This window comes from Dreissena polymorpha, chromosome 2 (assembly GCF_020536995.1).
Source record: "Dreissena polymorpha isolate Duluth1 chromosome 2, UMN_Dpol_1.0, whole genome shotgun sequence".
Taxonomy (NCBI): Eukaryota; Metazoa; Mollusca; class Bivalvia; order Myida; family Dreissenidae; genus Dreissena; species Dreissena polymorpha.
Window position 1 is genome coordinate 94,528,226 of NC_068356.1, and position 22,228 is coordinate 94,550,453.

Consider the following 22,228-nt stretch of genomic DNA (forward strand, 5'->3'; position numbering starts at 1 on the left):
GTTCCCCAGAGTCAAAATAGAATTGTCTGTTTAGATTTTATACTCGCGGATCGAAAGACGCGATAAAATGGTGTTTACCATACTTTTTCGATAACAATAGGTATTGTAACCGATTGAAAAATGTTTACTGTGCATACAGGTGCTGTATTTCTACCGTTTAGTGACTTGGTTATTGAGTTTTAGCTCTTTAAAGTGATCGACATGGAAAATCTCTATGTCGACACACTTGTGTCCGACCAAACACGATTTTGGAAATGGGTCAATTTCTGAGGGCTGGTATCGAAATACTGCTGGATCAATGGTACTGATGTTAATTTTTCCTGATAAACTATTTTATTAGCTTTCGAAAACAACCGGTGTGTAGTTGATTCGTTAAAACTTGTTCGAGTTACATGGTTTACAGTAAAGATGTTGTAGTTTAACGGCAAATGAAGTTGCACTCATTGTTTCTATTATTGCATATATATATATATATATATATATATATATATATATATATATATATATATATATATATATATATATATATATATATATATATATATAGTATGCATGCTTGATCAAATATATATACACAGATATATGCGTATGTCGATACATATATACACATATTAAAATCACCTGTAGTGAATATGGGCCATTACTCTTGATTAAGCAAGGAAGGTACCTAGTTTTGGGAAATGCCTATTGTTTGTAATGTGCCCCATAGCGAAAATCAAGTGCAATAATCAGCCAAATGGCCCGAGTAACAGTTAGTTCTGGCCCTTGATGTCTCCTAAATTGGTTTAACAGTTTTCATACAGTATTGATGCTTTAACCTTCAGAGAGCATTTTTTACAATTTATTATTGTTTTTTAATGTACGATCTAGTGTATACTGTGAACATCATCATTGAATTATTACAATAACATATGTAAAATATAACAGTATCCAGATTAAGTTTGCAAATCCAGATTATTTGCAAACTTATTTTTTTTATTTATTGAACAATTGTAATGAAATTTTGAATATTTGTAGGGGGGGGGGGGCAATGAGTACATACATATAATTGAAAAAAAGCGTAAAAATGTTTTTGGAAAGTAGAATTATTTGATGATAAAGTTGCCATCCCCCGTTGGGTCCCAACGGGTTTTTTGCTGCCCCGTTTAGAATTGCAATTATTCCACGGGAATTTTTTCCAGACGGGAGAATTTTACCTATATTTTACAAAAAAAGTAATTCATATATTATGCTTTGTTTTCTCTTTCAATATTTACAAATACACATGATTAAGTTATAATTGTAAGAAATATGTACTTTAATAAGAAAATTAAGTGTTTGTAGATTTTTTTTCCCCGTGGGATTTTGACAGGGCCACCCGTGAAACTCCCATTTCCATTAAACTCCAGCGGGGTTTTGACGGGGAACTCCGTCAAACCCCCATTTTCAATGAACCCCAATGGGGGTATTGCGGGGCCTCCCGTCTAACTCCCATTTACAAAGAACACCCATGGGAGTTTGATGGGGGGGGGGGGGGGAATCAGACTTCAATAAACATTTAATACCCATTGCAGTATATTTCAATCCATTGTACAAAGACACCAAACTTTATTAAATAATTGATGTTTTCTTTTTAAGGTGTCAAAATCAATTTATAATTATTGAATTTTCTTAAATCAGTAAAAAATATGTTGAATAAAATCTTTTTGGTAAGAGATTAGACCCACATATTTCTGTAAAGATGAATTTAAAACATTCCATAATTTTGAAAGACTCACTGTATAAAGTGACTTGTCTCGAAAATATATTATATTTACCTTTTGATAATTCAAACGTTGCTTTTTTCCATTACTGTGATGATCAATACAATTCAGAAAGACAATAACATTGGAAACATACTTATTGTCATTCGGAATTGTATTTCTTTTGTTGTTTATTCCCGTGTAACAGTTTTTGAAGTTTTTTGCTCGAAATATTGCTTGGAACCACGTTCGGTGGAATATCGTACCTTAGTGTACCGGTTACATTCCACAAGTTTTTACACAAAATGCCTGAATAGGGCAGTGTGTTATGTTCATTGTTTTGTTACTGTAGTAGTTTTTTATCTTTAACAACACCGTGCACTGGTGGCGTTATTATAAGAGAAATTAGGGAGTCTTCTTGAAACATACTGTACTGGCTACAGTACATTACAACATAACCAATACAAGCAGTTTCAATTATGGGACATAACACCACTTCTCCAATAGAATCGATAATGTTGAAATAAATTTGAATTATATTTGCAGTTTCAGTTATTAACTCTTTTTCTGATAAGGATATAATATCCCAGACGTTAGTTACTGTGCTGTTTATTTTTTCTCTAAACAAACAGACATTTTACATCAAGGACTTTGATCACTTTTCATTATTGTGTATACAATACAAAAAACCACACAAAACTGAAACATATTTGATACAACCCTTATCAGCAGCATGATTTCCTTTCTAAATGTTATAAAAAACTTAATTTCTAAAAAACACTTGTTGTGATACACATCGTTAATTCATTAAACAGATGTTGTTTTCTTCAATGAAGCCATTGTCTAGCACACCCGCACACATGCCAGGTTTTATAATCTTTATCAGGTTATTAAATAGATGTGTGATGTGTATTCGGATCAACAGGTAACAAATAGGTAGATTTAAGATCATAAATGGTAGATTTAAGATTATAAATAAAAAATAATCTTACAGAAGAATTGTGTCCGTACAATTTGAACTGACAATAAAATTAATTAAACAATTTGCAAATTATAACAATGTCAACGATTTTCCTTTGTTAATATATGTTCAAGCTTACATAGGAAAATAATTTATATTTCGAAAATCTTAGCTTGTCAGTTTGCATAGACACTTACATGTATTGCATCATCATCTTAATGTTTTATAGATGCAAAATCGTAAAAATTGTAAATATTGGATGAGACTATAATAATAATATACTCACTATCATAATTCATTTGTGAATTGAAACAACGAACCTCATAATTTTTAAAGCAATTATCAATTTAATTGCATAAGCAATCAGAGTAAAAAAAATGGTTCTTATTGACAGCATACACTTAATTACTACGACCCCGTCTTTCATTATCGGGTGAAGCCATTGTCTAGCAACCGCATCTATGCCCGATTTTATGACCTTTATCAGGTTGTAAAATGCATGATTCACCAGATTAACAAATTGTAATAATGCCATTAGATTAATCCATGTTTGCACGTTTGCATTCTATGTCTCAATTCTCATTTAAAAAGCATTTTTACAATATTTCGGGAGAGAAGTTTGAATTTTATTGTTAGTATTTGTTACCAAAAGTATAAATGTATGCATACCACGTCGGCTATAATAGATTTTGGTATATTGGTATTTGTATAAACAAAACATATGTAGATTAAAGATTGTATAAACGAAACATATGTATATTATAGATGAGAAATACACTCTGAAATAAAAACGTGTGAGGGGCGAGTGGAAAATCTGTGTTAATTGGACATAAATACAAATCGATCACATTGGACAATTAATTGACTGTCGAAAATCTGGCACAATGTAAAGCCTCTATTACGCTAAAAATCAACGAAAATTTCGTACAATATTTCGTAAAATTAATTTAAACAATTAAAAATCAGTGTTCTTTTTAGCAATTGACGTAATTTCAACGCCAGATGTGGTCTGGTTAAATAGATGTTAGTAGATACAAAATGCTCGTTTGTATTATTATTTTGCATTTTTAATTCCATTTTAATTTTCCGCAACGATATCTAATAATACGACACATGAACACTAACGTGGTACTATTTTAGTGTTCGTGTGTCGTATGAATAGATATATTCGCGGGAGATTTAAATGGAATTATTTGTGTCACAAATAAATAAAAACGAGCATTTTGTATCTACAAAAATTTATGTAATCATACCACATATAGCGTTGAAATTGTGGCTATTGCTAAAGGAGCACTGATTGTTTAGGTGTTAACTTTATTTTACGAACTACTTTAAGAAATTTTCGTTGATTCTGAGCGTTATAGAGGCTTAAACAATTAAAACTATTACATACATTGGTAACAGTTTGTTAAACGATAATGGTTTTCAATAAATTTCATTTAATCATCCATAATCAAAAGCAATACAAAGAAACAAACCGACAGCACAATATATCATTTAAAACACCTTTGTTCAAATATAATCAAAATATATTGTCACCAAACGGACCGCTAGCTAATATAACACCCACTGTATTCAAGTAAGTTGTACAGAACAGGTGAAATAAAATATAAATAAGATAGTTTATTAAAGTCTCATCATCATGTACCTAGTAATATAGGACCGAATGAGCCTGATCGATTTGGGGCCGAATGAGCTTGGGGCCGAATTTGCCTGAATATCCACTTGTATAATCGATTATGGTTTTTTTTGTATTTTATGTATCTACTAAAGTAAACATTTTGATTGTCAAATGTTTAAAAAAAAATCCAATAACTGAACAATGATGAAATTATTCACATACTAAAGTGCAATTCAGTGTCGTTAGAGTATTGTAGATCCAGTCTGTGTGGTTAATCAAGTGTACTGTAGATTATTTTAATTTATTGAACATCAACTGTTAGTAGAGGCTGTGGAAGGATATACCCGGACAAAATTGGAACAGATTTGAAACTTATATTTTCTGAAAGGTTATAGCTTGTAGATTCTTAAATCACAAAGTTCCCGAAAATTCCCATCCGGGAAACCTCAGAATCCAAGATGGCGTCCAAGATTGCGTCTATTTTGATACTATGAGCACTTATAAGATTATTTCTTTAAAAGAATAACTCTTTTGTGCATAAATCTTTTGAAAAAAAGGATATAATAGCAAACTTCTACAAATCGCTTGTTTTCATACTAAAATAACCAATATGGCGTCCAATATGGCGTTCAAAATGGCGTTCATTTACCTAACAAGGCTTTTTTTCTAAATTATTTATACAATTTACAGTATTTTATTGTGGAAATTGTTGCCCACATTTACGTAATGTCACAACAATAACATGTTTGCACTTATCGTTTGTTTTATCGACTTGAAAATCCAATATGGCGTCCAAAATGGCGCCCAACATGTCAACAATGTTCCTTCAAATGACCTGTTCTTATATTATATAATAATGTTCGCTCCATTTCGAAGTGGAAATTATCATTACACTATACATAATGTCAAAATTTAAGTTTCAACTTTAATGATTTTGACTGAATTCAGGTATGTACAACGTTTCAGGTATGTTATTGTAGAAGTGGATGGGGTACCGTTAATTTTTACGGCATACAATTAAACATTCTTTAATTGCTTGAAATTTATCATTTTATATATATTTCAAGTACATTTAAATTGAAAATACACTTACTAATACTTGCATCGTAAAGAGTCAAGATATAAACAACATTAGTCTATCAGAGCTCATTACCCTTTAAAACATATCATAGAATAAAGTATACTTTCTAAGCACATACTCCTTTAGATCTTCAAAAGCAATCATGTTCAATTGCACCATTTGAATTAGTCAATAAATATTTGAAAAAAAGAAGAAAATTTGGTATTACATACTTATTAAAGCAATTCATTCTAAATAAAGGTGATTACAAAATGTCGAAACCATAGAACTCTTATCGTATTTGAAATTGTGCCATAAAGTCATGAATCCAAGTTTCAGTTCCAACACATGAACCAATTAATCTTTCTTTGAATTAACGACTCTGCCTGAATCCAACTGTAATGTACAAATATAGGCACCGTTTACTCCACTGATATCTCAGATTGGTTTGTACATGATCCATCACAATGTTTACAGACACTACTGCATTTGAGTCCAAGTTTTCTGCAGGTACATATTGGATTGGCAGTCCAGGTTCATCATTTGTTGGCTCAATGCATTTGGTTGAAACTTTGAATAGTTTAGGGTTATGTAGCTCTTATAAGAAGGTTCTGAAATTTGAAGCAAGTGCAGCTGTCGTGCAAGAAACAACTTTACGAGCACAAAATAATGAATTCGTCCAATACATAGCTGACAATGTAGACCATAATATTGTACGCTGGATGGGTCAACCACTGTCCATGGAATGGGAATAATTGCAACCATAACACCAAAAGTTGAAACAAGTCAAATCATTCCGCGCATCAAGGTAACACGTGAAGATGTTCTTGACGTTGAAAAAATAGAAATTCATTTCTACAAACAAAAAACAAACACTATCAAAGAGATAATATTCAGAGAGCTAGCAGATTTGAATGACATTGAGACATCTGATGCAGAGTTTGAATTTCTCTTAAAAATCATTCGTCCACTGAAACTGCAGTTCCCAGGATGGTCTGGAATAATGCAAATGGTACAGAATGGAACACACCCAGGAGAGTTATCTATCATGTTTATGCCTATGATTAATAGTGCAAGTGACATGTCTTGTATCTACTAAACATTGCACTTTGTAGCACTGCAATCAAAATCATGGGATACAACACCAGCCCTTACTTTTGACCAACCTTTGTACTAGTTACAAATGAGCCAAATGAAAGTTACATCAAATTTGTTGTGTTAAGATTAGGCGGGTTTCACGGTGAGGTGAGCTTCCAATGCTGCATCGGGAGAGAGTAGAAAACTCAGGTATGAAAGAACTTTGAGGGACTATATATGCAGAGAATACAGTAGGTCATATGCTTAGTTGAAAAGCTGTAAAAAGGACAGTAAGAGGCAATTCCTTGTAGACGATGCACTGCAATCTGTATTGTTTGCAAACATGAAAGGACCGCAGACTGATCCCCAAGACTTAAACAATAACCCTTCGATTTAGACTGATCCCGGTAATGAGAACGAGGGGGAAATAACCGTTGAAGATGACATATACAAGATACAATCCCACAGTCCATGAAGCATTTTGTGATGGATATCATGTGGTTCGAAGATGTAATTGCTATTGGAGAGGTCTTTTGACAGATCTAGTGATTGAACAGGTGTTAATGCGGAGCATTAAATCAGTGGGGGGTCTGACGCGAGGACGCGGTATAACGGAAGCTCAGAGAGCACATTGGTTACTATTTGTTCCTGCAACAGCTGAAATAAATCGTGCAATGCAAGACTTTACAGATCAGAAAATGGACACAAGTGAAAGAAGCGAGAATTGAACGAGACGAAAAAAGACAGAAACACGCTTGAAGAATTTCTAAATTAAAGGAATCCCTTTTCAGAATAATCTCATTTAAGAAACATTGAAACATGAGTTAGAGCAGACAAAAATGTAAATGCAGATATTGCAAAAGAAGTGGGACAAAATATATTAAAAACCATGAAGGATCAGAAAATACAAGACTTCAGTTTTAAGAGAAAACATTAAGTTATAACAATGGGTACAAAAGACAGTGTAAATTTTAATGGTGAGGAGTTGAACGTTGATCCACAACTTTTATTCTAAAGGCTTATAACTGTAGCTGACAGCTCTCAAGATGATGTAGAAGGTATGTTTAAATACGAACTTTCTGGGAATCCATCATCTTTATTCGAACCATCGGGCTTATTACGCGAAGCAGAGAAACCATTACTGGCAAATTCCATATGGGAACAAGGGGTATGTGGTGTAGATGAAATTTTAGATGACAATTTACAATACGTGTTGGATTGTGGCTCATTAATAAAAAAGATTCCATGGACCTTTGGAGAGACATTTAACACAATTTGTTTGCACTATACAAACTATGTATTAAGGCATAATGGTAGGGCATGTGTTGTATTTGATGGATATGGTGGCAGTGCATCAACAAACAAGAGGGCCATGATGGCCCTGAATCGCTCACCTGACTCATTAAGATCAGATGAAAACTATGACCTCTATTGTCTACACAATGTTTTTCTATGATTTGACCTAGTGACCTAGTTCCTGCATCTAGATGACCCAAATACAATCCCAATCCAGATTTTATCAAGATAAACATTCTGACCACAGTTCATAAATATTGGATGAAAACTGTGACCTCTATTGTCAACACAAGGTTTTTCTATTTATTTGACCTAGATTTTTGCACCAGATGACCCAAATACAATCCCACCCAGATTTCATCAAGAATTCTGACCAAATTTCATAAAGGTTGGATGAAAACTGTGATCTCTAATGTCTACACAAGGTTTTTCTATTATTTGACCTAGTGACTAGTTTTTGACCCCAGATGACCCAAATAAAATCCCAATCCAGATTTCATCAAGATAAACATTCTGACCAAATTTCATAAAGATTGGATGAAAACTGTGACCTCTATTGTCTACAGAAGGTTGTTCTATTATTTGACCTAGTGACCTTGTTTTTGACCCCAGATGACCCAAATACAATCCCAAACCGGATTTCATCGAGATAAACATTTTGAACAAATTTCATCAAGATTGGATGCAAACTGTGACCTCTACTGTCTACACAAACAAATTGTTGACGGACGAACGCACGGACACACGCAGGCACGCACAACGAACGCCGGACATCACACGATCACATAAGCTCACCGTGTCACTTCATGACAGGTGACCTAAAAATATGTGTCGGAGATAAACATGAACAGTTGTGGTTAAAATCCCATAGAAACAAGGGCTGTTTGTAAAACATGCATGCCCCCCTATATGGGCTATAAGTTGTAGTAGCAGCCATTGTGTGAATACGTTTTTTGTCACTGTGAATGGTGGTGGTGGTGGTGGTGGTGGTGGTGGTGGTGGTGGTGGTGGTGGTGGTGGTGTGGTGGTGGTAGTAGTACTAGTAGTAGTAGTACTAGTAGTAGTAGTACTAGTAGTAGTAGTAGAAGTAGTAGTAGTAGTAGAAGTAGTAGTAGTAGTAGTAGTAGTAGTAGTAGTAGTAGTAGTAGTAGTAGTAGTAGTAGTAGTAGTAGTAGTGGTAGTAGTAGTAGAAGTAGTAGAAGTAGTAGTAGAAGTAGTAGTAGTAGAAGTAGTAGTAGTAGTAGTAGTAGTAGTAGTAGTAGTAGTAGTAGTAGTAGTAGTAGTAGTAGTAGTAGTAGTAGTAGTAGTAGTAGTAGTAGCAGTAGCAGTAGCAGAAGCAGTAGCAGCATTACAAGACCAATACTTAAGAATGATCAAATGGGAAAAGGTAACCTAGCACTGGCAGTAATAATGGGGCTCATTTACAGGTCAGATTTGGAATCTCTGCTGTAAAATGAGATTTTGAATGAATTAAAGGGAGGCAAATCTGTAATTAAAAGAACATGCATAAACCGTAGTTGTTTTCCTTGTTTGAACCATGCTAAATCCTTACAAGTTTGGAAAGAATTGGATGAAAAATTTGGACTTTATTGCATAAACACCATTTTCTCAATTCAAGGGGAGGTAATTCTGTACTTCATGGACCAATAATGCTCATTTTTTGTAGGGTTCGTGTCCTCATTGATATAAAGACACTGTGCAATTTTGGAAAGGATCGGACAAAAAATGTGGAAGATTTTTGAAAGTTTTCACAAAATAGGCAAAAACGAATAAACATGCAAAGTTCAACGAGCTCCTGCGGCCATGTTTTTTGACGAATCAAATTTCTTTGAACAACTTTTTCAGGGGAGCCTTCAAAGGTCATCCCTGTGAAATTTTTTGAAAATCTGATGTGCGGTTTCTGACAAGAAGATTTTTTAAGGTTTTTACCATATATGGTCATGGCGGCCATCTTGGTTATGTGATCAAATTTTTTTTAACAATTCTTTTGTCCCATGACCTAGGGATGCTCCACATGAAATTTAATTGAAATTGGCTCAATTGTTTAGTAGAAGAAGATGTTTACAAATTGTTTACAGACGGACGGACGGACGGACGCCGGACGCCGAGTAATCACAATAGCTCACCCCGAGCTCTCGCTCAGGTGAGCTAAAAATGTGACACATGAGAGGAGAACTAAAGGTATTATAGGAGAAGAAATACAATTTGAAGACAAAACTCGGTTCAAGACTAAAAAAAATGTCTGTTTTGTCAAATGTTGAAAAACTAACAGAGATTTATTAATCTACTATGTAAACACATGAAGGAGAAAGAAATATGTGTTGCCAATGCCAAGAGTGACGTACTGATAGTTGAAATCGCCGTAAAGTATGCCTTTAATGTGCCAACAGTTGTAGTAGGTAAGGACACAGATTTGTTGATTTTAGTATGTTATCATACTGACCAAAATCGAAATAACATGTATTTTACATCAGACCCGAAGATTTACTTGAAAAAGAAAAAGATATGGGATATTAAAAGGACACAAAATATATAAGCCATATACAATTGCAGACTCTTGCCATGCGTTTATGCTTTCAGTGGATGCGATACAACATCACACATATTCAGTATTGGTAAAGGGGAAGTTTTCAAAAATTCAAAAATATGTTGACGGATACTCAATTAAAATCGCAGGCAAATGTTTTCATCAGTCAGAATTCTTCTCATGATGAAATAGAAAATGCTGGGGAACAATCATTTAAGTGCGTGTATAATGGTAAAAAGAATGAGAAATAAGATAGCTTAAGGTACAGAAAATTCATTACTTAAACAGCAACATGTACATGTGTTGTACAAGTCAAAACTTTACCCCAACGGAAACAGCTGGAAAATATCACAGCTTTAGAGTGTATCGTCAAGTAAAAACTTTGATATGACATGAAACAAACCCTCTAGAGTGGCGTAGGTGTAAAGTTATAGTGACAAATTTGTTCCAATAAAGACTGATCTACCTGCTGCACCTGAAAGGTTGTTGAAAATAATTAAATTTAATTGTAAAACAAACTGTGATACAAAGAGATGCTCCTGCAGAAAGCATGGACTTGTGTGTACTTCGTCTTGTTTAGACTGTAAAGGCACGGGCTGCTCTAACAGTATACAGGTTGAAACTGAAGAACTTGAAGAAACATAATATTGTATGAACATATAGATTTGATGTTATTTGATTTGGTACTCAGTGTTGTTATTAGAAAATAAATTCAGAACAACACAAGTGTGATATTGAAAAGAAATTATCTATTTTCCTTAGAAATGTATGTGTTTTGAAAATGTTGACATTTGTGTAATGTAACGTATGTTAGGTGTAATTATGTTAAGTATATTATGTATCAAATTGATTATATAGATTTGAAACTTAACATTCATATACACTGTATATAAGATATTAACTTAACTATAACTGCATGGTCTCCACTAAACGTTATATGGGTTAAAAGCTGAAAGCAGGACAGATTGTATTGCGGCTTTATCCAGATATTTTGTCTTTTGAAATGTAACCAATTATTTTTGCCAAGACATAAAAGTATTTTTTATATATAAGTGTTTTCTGATATAGATGAGAACAAGATTTAAATGTTATTAACATGAAGTCTTTAACTGATCATTTATCACAAAGTTTTAAGAGAAATTCTCATAAAAATAGAAGTCTTGATTTGTATGTAAGTGGGTGGGGTATTGTTATATTTAACGGCAGATTTTTTTTAAAAAACAAAAGTACCTGTTGTATTTCAATATTTTTTAAATGCAGATATCTTATCTGAATATATCACATGTGTCAAAATAAAGGAGACATACTTTATTCCAAGTGTAGTCATTTTATACTAGTTTAAATTCTGATTAAAGGATTCCGAAGATATTTTCTGTTGAAAACAGCCCTTAAACATGACCCGTTTTCATAAAGTTCCAATCGGCTGCTGTCTTTGATAACCAGCGATTGACCCATCAGAGTTTTACTTGTTCTCTACTACAGTATTAATATGATATGTTCATCAGAATGCACACACATACTCTTTAAAACGAAACTGCTTTGTGTTAAAACAGGCAATTGCCTTCCAAAATTGATATTGTGACCTTCAATTTGAGTTTGACCTTGACCTCAAGTATGACAACTAAAAATGATAAAATGTATTGATCTAATGTCAATTAGTTACAGAAGTATTTATGTTTCAATTCTCAATCATAGTTTTTGGGAAGTCAAATTTACGATTTTCCTCTATTTCTACATAGTTAATGGCGGCCATCTTGGAAGCCACTCTGGCTGTTACCTTGGAAACCAGATATTGCTTTACTTCCAGCTGAGAAACAAGTTTTACTTGTATTCTACTACCGTAAAGATAATTATATCAGAATGCACCATTTCCTCTTACAAACGTAACTTCTTTGTGGTAAAATGGGTAATTTTTTTCAAAATTTGACCTTTGACCTTTAATATGACCTTGACCTTGACCTCAAATATGTTAACGACAGGTGATAAAATTTCTAATCTAATGCAAATAAGTAACACGAGTAATACTATAATACTATTACTAATCATACCTTTCAAAAAGTGATATTTCTGATTTTACCCCTGATCTTAACTTACGGCGGCCATCTTGGACGCCATCTTGGATTCTGAGGTTGCCCGGATGGAAATTTTCGGGAACTTTGTGAATTCAGAATCTACAAGCTATAACCTTTCAGAAAATCTAAGTTTCAAATCTGTTCTAATTTTGTCCTGGTTAAGACTGCTTTTAGGTTCTACAGCCTCTACTATGTTCACACCAGGTTTGCGTCTGCTGCATATTCTAGGCTTGAAAAGCCAAAGGTTGTGAATATACATTATCGTGCTTATGACAATGTGTGGACCTGGTTGGAGCTCCTGCAGTTTAGACTCAAAAGGTGGGAAGAATTTTAAATATTAAGAGCTTAATTCTATGCAATAATCTCTGACTCACTGAAAGTGAAAAACATATTTTAAAGTTGACATGGTCTTGTGCAATGTGGGTCAACCAGAGTACCTTTTAAGGGTGTCAGACAATTCACCCCCAAGACAATTCACCCCCTGGACAATTCAACCCCAGAATTTTATTTCTTTGGACAATTCACCCCCAAAGACAATTCACCCCCAAGACTATTCACCCCCATATTTGTATATGAGATTTTATTGTCATTTGCTTTTGTCATATTTGAAATTATGTTGTGAGCAGATGTTTAGGGGTTATAAATTTGACTTTGCAGCACAATTTTGACATGGAAATAATAAATGTAGTATGTAAACGAAAGATGACATTGTAATTTTTGCCAAATGCAATTCAACCAATGTATTTTTCTATAAACTGTGTTACAACAACATAAAATTGAAATAAATTAAGTATTATGTAAAATATTTGTGCATTTGTTTTAAATACTATTATTAGGTGACTATTTTATTATTACTAATTTGTCAAATATTGAAGTCGATTAATTAGTTTCATTGAATTCTTAGAATTTTACATTATCATAATTACTTATTTATTCATGTTAGATAGTATAATTAATTTAATAAAATACAATGGTTTAATTGATAAGAAAACCTTTATTAAAGAAAGGAAATTTAATCTGGTTGGGACCGTGTCATTAATGGGAATCCCGGACAATCGCTCCTACGGACAATCGCTCCTTCGCTAAATTTGACAGGGCGGACAGTCGCTCCTACGATGTTTTGACAGGGAGGACAGTTGCTCCTACGATGTTTTGACAGAGCGGACATTCGCTCCTACATTATTTTGCCAACCCGGACAATCACTCCTTCATTCTTTTGTACACCCGGACAGTCGCTCCTACACAATTTGACTCCACGGAAAAACGCAGTATAGGCCGATCAAAGGCTAATACCTATAATTAACAGACAATCAAATTTGCCAACTTGTTAACAGTAAGCCGATTCAACATGGGATATTCGTTCCTACTGGATATTCATTTATTGGAATAAGTGACATTTTGCAAATGGAATGAACATAAAAACCGCATAGATGAAATGTTGTTCTTTTTTTCATTTGTATTTATGATGTGACATCTATATGACATTTATAAACATATATACCCACAAAATGCGCAAACGAAAGCGCATACAAACGAAAGGAAACACATATGTACATTTATACACACAGCTCGATTTATATAACATATTTACATTTATAAACATATATACACACAAAATACGCAAACGAAAGCACATATACAAACGAAAGGAAACACAAATGTACATTTATACACACAGCTCGATTTATATCACATATTTACGTTTATAAACATATATATACACAAAATACGCAAACGAAAGCACATACAAACGAAAAGAAACACATATGTACATTTAAAAACACACTCGATTTTTACGAGTCAGTTATCTTTATTCTTAACACATCATAGTGGTCAATACGAATTCGGTGCCCAACACTCTGCAGGAACTCCACCATCGACATGGTTTCAGCCACATACATTTGTTTCTGGCAGATTAGGTAGCAACATTCAAAAAGTGTTAATAAAACGCAAACAACCTTTTCCAGTACAATCTTTCAATAAATATCATGTAATCAATAATTGCTATATCAACAATGGTAGTATCAGTCGATAATGACCACTTCGACACCTATGATGTGCGAACCGTGCATAAAGATTACATACTTGCGTCACATTTAAGTTAAAGTAAGTAAACAATTGGTTAGGTCATTGTTATCCCATTTGACCCATTGATATATGACACTGAACTATTTCTTAATTGGCATTTCTATTATTATTTAACTAGTGTGTTTAAGTGATACTGCACGATAATATGTTTATGTTACAATTACATAAAATTGACAAGAAAAATTATGAAACGAAATCATAAAATGCAACATGCAGGCGAATTCGACTGTAAAAACATTTTCGTTTTCAGAATTAAATATCTGGCTTATTCCGCATTTTTCGACACCTGTTCTTCTTAATTTTTATTTCAGTTTATATTGAATTATATGTACAATAAGGTTTTTACACATTTTATATAAATTCATAATTATTTGACAAAATCGTGCAGTCTCACTTTAATCGTGAATTGTTTAGTATAATATTTACACAACGAATGGGTATAATAACAATAAAATTATTTTTATGTGTCGACTTACACTGAGATCTGTTATGAGCAAACCCTTGCAGGAATCGGAAACGACTTTTACTGCATACCCATCGTATAGTAGACTTTGACGTGTGCTTCTTTGAATACCGGTACGAGTGATCGTCTAAGCATAGCACAGACTGACCGCGTTTGTTCATTAGAAGTTCCATGTTGGAAGTGAATTTGAAGGTGTGGGGCATTACAATATATACACATTATTTTCACAGTTTGCTAACTTACATTTAACGAATCGACAAACTGTAACATAGTTTCTTAATAAGTAAATTAATTAATTAAAATCACATTGATCGCCTCATGTTGAATCGGCTTACTTTTAACAAGTCGGTAATTTTAATTATCGGTTAAATATAAGTGTTAGCCTTTGATAGGGGTATACTACATGTTGCCGTGGAATCAAAATAATGTAGGAGCGACTGTCCGGGTTGACAAATAATGTAGGAGCGATTGTCCTGGTTGGCAAAATAATATAGGAGCGACTGTCCGCCCTGTCAAAACATCGTAGAAGCGACTGTCCGCCTTGTCAAAACATCGTAGGAGCGACTGTCCGCCCTGTCAAATTTTGCGTAGGAGCGATTGTCCGTAGGAGCGATTGTCCGGATACCCATTAATGGGTATTGCAATCAAGCATTCACACCCCTAACGAGACTTTATCAAAGTGTCATAACAGATTAATCAAAGTGTCAAAACAGATCAACAAAGACTTCAGTTACGTATATTGACAATTAATTATGTTGGGCTAGGCAATTCTAATACCTGGTAATACCTGTATTAAAAAATTCCATTTTTGTTCACCTGATATTTTGATTATTATTTTTATTTAACTGCCTATAAACATAAGTGTTTATAAAAAAAATAATTATTTTATCTTATTATCCATTAAGTTGTTGGATTTTCTTTCATTGAAGGATTAGTGTCAGTGATAGAAGTTATGTTTTGTCATGTTGTGAATTGAAACATATTTAAGTCTGCAAATATCAGTATTCATTTCAAATCCAGTAATTAACACCAGTTTCTGTTATAATTTTTAAAATGCTACTTATACACGAGTACTCCAGGATTTATTAAATCCACTGTAATACCGCTAGTATGATTCTACTCAAAATGTTTTGAAATGTAATCTTATTTTTACAAAAATTGTACTCAATTCAAGTCCACTTCAATCATACAGTATGTTAACTCATTCCATACTACAGCCTTATCTCTAAGCAACCCCTATCCATAAAAGCCTAGATAATCAGAACCCTCATCAGCTCTGAATGCCTGACAGATTATCTGTTTATTGTTACCTAATGTTGTGTGAAAAAGGTTGTTTTTAGGTGTTGTTACTTTGTTGATTGATTATATGACAAATATTTTATTATTATATTTCCCATTTAAAAATAAATATAGTAATATTATGAAAAATTTCGAAATCTTGCATAACTTATCAAATAAAAAACATTGGATTATTTCCAAATAATATATCCAATACCATTATTATTTATGTATACAATGTTTATGCCCCCGGATCGATTGATCGGTGATATATCGTTTTTGGCCTGTCTGTCTGTCATTCTGTCATTCTGTCCCAAAACTTTAATATTACAGTAAAGTTTTGCTATATCTTTTGAAATATTCAACATAGCAACTTCATATTTGGCATGCATGTGTATCTCATGGAGCTGCACATTTTGAGTGGTAAAAGGTCAAGGTCATCCTTCAAGGTCAAAGGTAAAAAAAGCGGCGCTTTAGGGGGCATTGTGTTTCTGACAAACACATCTCTTGTTACAAATATAACTGTTTTAGTGAATAAAAACAATCTTAAATAAAACAAAAACACATAATTAATGATTTAATTACATAAAAACAATAATAAGATATTGTTAATAATAAAAATAAACATCAATAGATAAAAAGTTATGTTTCAATTGCAAGTAATTTTATGAAAAAAGAAAGCAATTCTGAGAACATCTTAATATGCTTTTATTAGAACTTTATACAAATTAAATAGAATATAAATAACTATCCTTAGAAAACAGATAGGTACAGTCTTAAAAATCTCAAATCACTGTTAGTGTTTATTAAATATTTACATTATTACTGTTTACATGGTGTATGTTTTCTGGGGAAGGTATTTTGAGAATTCATTCTGTAAATTGAGTTTTGTTTGTTAAGTCATAAGCTTTAAGTTTATTTAATTTTGTTCTTATTGTTACAGCTGACTTCAAAATTTGTGAATGTTTAATGTCATGGTAATTAAGACACTTAAAATTATATTATATCCATTATGACCTTCCAGCCATTAGTTTCAGTTACATGTTTCTTGTTTTGCCCATTTCTCATTTTGTCTTATATATTTTATGTCATTTATTGAATAATAATAAAATAACATCACATTTACTATTTATGATATGATTTCAATTTTAAAAGTCATTTTTGTTGCCATAGTTTTAATGAGTCAACTGTCATGCAATGTTGTTGTTTTTTATGCCCCCCGATGGTGCCTGCATATAGTTATCACACTGTGCATCTGTCTGTCTGTCCGTCACACTTAAAAAAAATGCTCAAAACGTCTATGTCGCTTAAGTTGTAACATTCATTTTTGGTATGAATGTGTATATGGACAAGGCCTTTCCATGCGCACACAAATTTCGACCCCTTTGACCTTGACCTTGAACTTAGGGTCCGCGTTTAGGTTTCAAAATCTGCATTTAGGTTTCGAAAAATGCTCATTACTTCTATGTCGCTTCAGATGTAACCCTCATATTTGGTATGCATGTATATATTGACAAGTCCTTTCCATACGCACACAAATTTTGACACCTGTGGCCATGACCTTGAAGTTAGGGTCAGCATTTAGGTTTGAAAATGTGTTCTGCTATTTAGCTGTCTAACATAACTTTAAACTATCAAAGCGTTTTTTGGGGGCATATGTCATCCTATGGAGACAGCTCTTGATTTTAATTCAGTTACATGTAAGTTGTGTCAATACCATCAGTGAATTCGTAAAAATATGGGATATTACATAACCAAATGCATTGATGGTGTGTACATCACAATTACAGCAAGAAAAGATTTTTCGGATACCAAATAGACAATTTTATGTGTAAAGTTACTCTTTGATAAATTAATGCAGTTGTTTTTTACAAACAATATATTATGATCATTAATAAATGCCCATAATCTCAGAGCTGTTAGTTTGTTAAAAATAGAGAACATTCTTGCACTTGTTTCCATTTTTATTTAATGTCATTTATTAATATAAAAAAATCCAAATAGTGCCTTATGCCCTCTTAAACACATGCATCCAGTCTTATCTGATAAGCTGAAGGACAAACTCCTCACAAATATCTTATTATCTACAGGTCATACTATATGGAGATTTGAGTTGTTTTAGTAATTTTAAATGAAAACGAAACAAGGTTTTTTTATTATTGAGGAAAACAAGTATTATAATATATGTTTTAAAAAATGTGTAGGCATGGTAAATCTATCAGTTGTATTTGATTTAATTATTGAGAATGATGGGCTAATCAATGTGCAGATTAATTTCACAAAGACAATATTATTAGTTTTAGATACACAGTTTTATTTGTGTGTAATACTACTGGCAATCTTCCTAGTTTTTTTTTTGTTTTCTACAAATCCTTACTTGTTGTTTATACCAGTATTATATTTTTGTTTGGAGTTTACTCAGGAGTTATAATGCTAGGATCAAAAAGTGATTGAAAAAGTACCAAAAAAATATTTGTGCAAATGGGGTGTCACTGGGCCAATTGTTATACTGCTTATTTGACGCTTTACAGTAAAACTTGTTGTTCAATGTCATAAGTCGGCAGTCATTTAGTCCAGCCCAAAAAAGGGACCTCTTACACAATTCAATATTCAGACTCATAATTGAAGATTCAATGTGACAGACTTACGATTGATATAAGGGCTTCTAAATGCTCACACCTCACATTATAGATGATAAACTGTCTCTGGAAAAAACACAATGAGATTTCAATCTGGCAACATTCATTTTAATTTGTTCCCAGTATTTCATTAGCACTTTTTATATTTATCATTACATTTTTCATCATCATCCATAAATAAAGCATTGTAAATGTATTTACATTTTCTTTTGAACATTCTCTCAAAATGCTGTGTGACACTATTTCCAATATGACACTTTTTCCAATATTCTATCAGAAATTGTGTTTTTGTTTTGTCTCTTTTTAATTCACCCTAGGGTGTGATGAAGATACACAAAATAAGTATGTCAAGAGAAGCTCTGATTTTCTCATTAATTATTTAAAGAAAAAAGAGTTGTACATTTCATGCAAAATATGTTTCAAAACTTAAGGGTATTGCACAATGCTTTCAGATAATAGTTTCTTCGTATCTCACATCACTGAAGCACACATTGCTATCTTCTGTAGTGCAAATGTCAAATTTTAAATCTAGCTTTCATTTTTACCTGATGTATTTTTTACAAATAACATTTCATAATTATTTGATTAGTTGATAACACTTTACCTGAGAAATGGTGTTATATTTTCAATAAGTTGCCAGACATGGGGTAATCATAATTGATATAATCTGTTATCATCATGATTATTAATTGATTACTTTTTTCATTAATCATGGATTGATCATTAATTATAGCTTTTGTATTACTTAAATAATAATTATATATATAACTGCTACAAGAGGTCATGACTTATTATTATTTTATGATAACTTTATGATTACTTTTGACCACAAAGCAGATTCAATTTCGATTCATGAAGACACATGACACATTAACCACATCAGATACTTGCCAACTTATCATGTAGTTAATTACTCAGGTGGTGTAGATCTCTAATAGTTCTTGGCCCTAGGGTTATTTCAAGGGATTAAGTATGAACAATAGTTCTTATTCCGAACTTGCCTACAACTGGTTTTTCTGCTAATTTACATGAGGTACAAATAAAATTGACCTAGATCCACGGGGTTGCGTATTGTTATTCCCCCCTACTGGTGAAACTGAGGGGACTTATGGTTTGTGCTCTGTCTGTCAGTCAGTCAGCCAGTTAGTCAGTCTGTCATACTTTTCTGGATCCTGCAATAACTTTAAAAGTTCTTCATATTTTTTCATGAAACTTGAAATATGGATAGATGGCAATATGGAGATTATGCACGTCATTTCATGTTGTGCCTACATCAAGAATTCTGATTGCTATGTCAACAAATAGACTAGAAATATTACTGAACATGGTGGAGTTTCATCGGTAGGGGGCTTATATTGCATGGCAATAATCTTGATCAAACTAAGTTAGTAGGGGACTATTCATGTGACACTGGGGTCATAACGTTAAAAAGTTTATTTTACCTAACGATTAGTGGAGTTCCGAATACAGTCTAATGAATTGATGATCTGGATTTATGCAAAAAATAAGTGTTGGGGCAAGGTGTGGGAACAGTTAAGTAATCAGTCAAATAATTGATTTCATTAAATGTTTAGTGAAGCATGTTAACCCATATATAAAAGTAAATTTGTGAAAAAGCAATTGATGCAACTTCTGCACCAGTGGAGAGACTCTGGGCATTTTCTATCCATCCTGATATAAGTCTTATGAGTGACCGCACTTTTCAAATGCCCATGAACATCAAATGCAATAATCATACAGTACGCTACATCTTTCTTTTTGTGTGCAAATTAATAGGATAAGAATATGATATTTTATTTTTTTAGATAAACAGTGGTTGATATAGGGTCTAGAAGCCCAAATATTATTAAATGCATGAATAAATCCATTAATAATCAATTTGATCACTTTGGTTGGGATTACAAATTAATAATTGATCAATGAACAACAACCATGTTTGAAAACAAAAATCATTAATTAAATTGATTACTTTTTGAGTACCGGTAATTGACCACATGTCTGCCCAGTTGCAATTGAGAGTAACATTGTTTTGTGATATTGACATTTTCTTAAGAAAATTACACAATATATTATACACCCCATTTTGCACGTGCATGTTTAAAGCAAAAAAATAGCTTCCATCTAAACTATTCCTAGTTGTACTGACTAAAACTGAAAACATATACTATGGCTTGTATCATAAACGGTATTATTTTAAAGTGCAAATTGAGTTTTATGGCTGCCCATATTTACATTGTGATATTCCTTTAAATGATGAAATTATGCAAACTTTAACTTATCCAGTTTTTCAGATATTTGCATTTAGCCATTTTGATTTTCTGCAAACAAATTGCATATTTTGAGTGACCAAAGCTAAAAAAAGGTTGCATTCATCATGTGATAACTTATATTTTTTTGAAGTGCTGATTGTATGAAATTTATTATTACAAGTCCAATTTTTCATAGTGAGATTCTGTTGCATAATAAAATTTTACCAGATTTTAGTATACCCATCTTGTAAGTGCATGTTTTAAGCTTATTTTGTTTTCAATCAAACTCCTCATTGTTGTAGCGACTAAAAATGAAAACATATACCATGGATGATATCATAAACAGTATTATTTTATATGCTGATTGAGTTTTATGGTTTCCCATATTTTCATAATGATGTTCCTTGAAACAATCAAATTATACAAAATGTTATTTACCCCATTTTTCACATACTTGCTATCAGCCATTTTTAATTTTGGAAAAACCTTCCATATTTTGAGTAATTAAAGCTTTACAAATGGTGCTTGAAGCATCATAAATTTTTTCTCTAAAGTGTGAATTTTATTTTATGTTGCTCACATTTGCTTAGTGAGATTCCTATATAACATAAGAAATGTACTACAGACTTCTTTGATCCTAATTTGCAGGTGCATGAATAAGGGCAAATGGCTGAAAGAATGTGATAAACTTGATTTTTAGCGAGGCTGTTTTCGGACAAAACCCGAGCTATTGTAATAGCCTGCTCGTCGTCCGCCGGCGTCGTGCTAAAACTCTAACATTGCCTCTAAAATCCAAGTGCTTCCACCTACAACTTTGAAACTTCATATGTAGATGCACCTTGATCAGTTCTACACGACACACCCATTTTGGGTCACTAAGTCAAAGGTCAAGGTCACTGTGACCACTAAAAAAAAAAAAAAGCTTTCGCAGCGGAGCGTGGCACCCGTTATGCGATGCTCTTGTTTATAGATAATTATATCTCAAGATGCTTGAAATTTGACAACAATGAATAAAAAATAAATTTGTTACACAGAAATGGACCTAGGCTGGCAATTCAAGGAGGGAGATTATGGGAGATTACAGTTGACAAGGGTTATGGCTAGTATTTGAATGGAATTAAAGCTCAAATTAAACCTGTGCAGGTTTATTACAGTAAAGTAATTTTAAGTTTAATA

The 22,228-nt window shown here is 32.8% G+C and overlaps 1 protein-coding gene across 5 annotated transcripts in view; it reads left to right on the forward strand.

The window, feature by feature from the left end:
- LOC127868116 (lysosomal acid lipase/cholesteryl ester hydrolase-like) overlaps nucleotides 1–22,228 on the forward strand; it is a 165,953-nt gene that overhangs the window by 12,327 nt on the left and 131,398 nt on the right. The window lies entirely within an intron of this gene.